Source organism: Musca autumnalis, unplaced genomic scaffold (genome assembly GCF_047663935.1).
Source record: "Musca autumnalis isolate F117 unplaced genomic scaffold, ASM4766393v1 scaffold_4, whole genome shotgun sequence".
Taxonomy (NCBI): Eukaryota; Metazoa; Arthropoda; class Insecta; order Diptera; family Muscidae; genus Musca; species Musca autumnalis.
This window is the reverse complement of record NW_027411977.1, coordinates 106,623,338-106,624,934: the sequence shown is the minus strand read 5'-3', so window position 1 is coordinate 106,624,934 and position 1,597 is coordinate 106,623,338.

The window sequence follows — 1,597 nt, the reverse complement described above, 5'->3', positions numbered from 1 at the left end:
TTCGACAGTTTGCTCTTTTGACACTTTTAACATTAAAAAAAGTACTGGAACGAAGCTTATATCGAAATCGGTTTAATTTTGATATAGCTCCGATTTCACGCATGTTCTGCACCAAACACCCTATATCTGTAATCTAGTTCATAGTTCACTGTACTAGTTCCAAAACATATGAGTTAATCTAAGTAAAATCTAAACTGTGATATTACGTATAGTTTGTTCATACAAATGATGTGGGCATTTGGAACTGTGTAGAGGACTACATAGTTCCATATAGTTCATTTGACACAGCTCTAGAAATTTGGTATAAGAAGAAATGTACCAAAAGTATATCGAAATCATTTCAGATTTGGTTATAGCTCCTGTATATATTCGGCCGATTTCCCGTATTTTCTTCTCCAAACACCCCATATCTGTCCAATTTTGATGAAATTTGGAATGTATGACTGAATTCGGTCTAGAAATAAATGTGCTAAATTATAACGAAATCGGTTCAGATTTGGATATAGCTCCCATATTTATTTTCTTCCGATTTCGCATATTTTCTGAAACAAACACCCTATATCTGTTACATTTTAATGCAATTTGTTGAGTTGGGTAATCTAGTTCCGAGATCACTGTTCTAGTTCCAAAACGAATGATGTAACATCATAAAATCTAACGTGATCATACAAATGATGTGGGCCTTTGGAACTGTGCAATGGACTAGATAGTTCCATATAGTTCACTTGGTATAACTCTAGAAATTTGGAATGTTTGAAGAAATGTTGTATAGGAAGAAATGTGCCAAAGTATATTGAAATTGATCGCTTCCTTATGGGTACTTCACACGATATGTTTTTTACATATGGGCCGTCACTTTGCATATATATTTTGTATGGGAGAAGTGACAACTCATATCTAAAAAACATATCGTGTAAAGTACCCATTACTGTTGGCCAAATGCGTTTCTTTCAAACTTTATAGTTTTATGTCTTTGAGATAGACAACGCAGGCTTGATGCATTTGAGAGAAAACAAGTAAAAATGGCGTTAAGTTCAGCCACGCCGACCTTGTTATACCCTCCACCATTAGTTGTTTTGTTCATATTTACATTAGGCAATTTTCCTTGCGGCAATTGTCAGTTTGTAGGTGAGAGAGGGTGTTGAGAGGCAAAGGGTTACCATATGCCTAACCTCTCTCACCCACAAACTGACAATTGCCGCAAGGAAAATTGCCTAATATAAATATGGACTAAGAAGTAAAATGGAACAATTAGTTTCCTTTCGTTTATGAAGAAGACTAAATACAAAATTTCAGCAAGTTCGGTATTTGGCCTTCAAAATACCGAAATTCGGGAGGAGCCGTTCCATGGGGGTTATATAAAAACATCGATCTATACCTACAAATTTCTGGCGGAAAATTTTTAGACTCAATGAAGACTAAATACCAAATTCGCGATATTTCTGTGAAACCTTCAAAATAACGAAAATCAAGAAGAACGCTTCTATGAGGGTATAGGAACCCGCGGACCTATACTAATAATTCTCTTCTGGAATATTTTATAACCCCATGGAAGACTAAACTACAAATTTCAGTTTTTTGGTGAGATATTGACGGC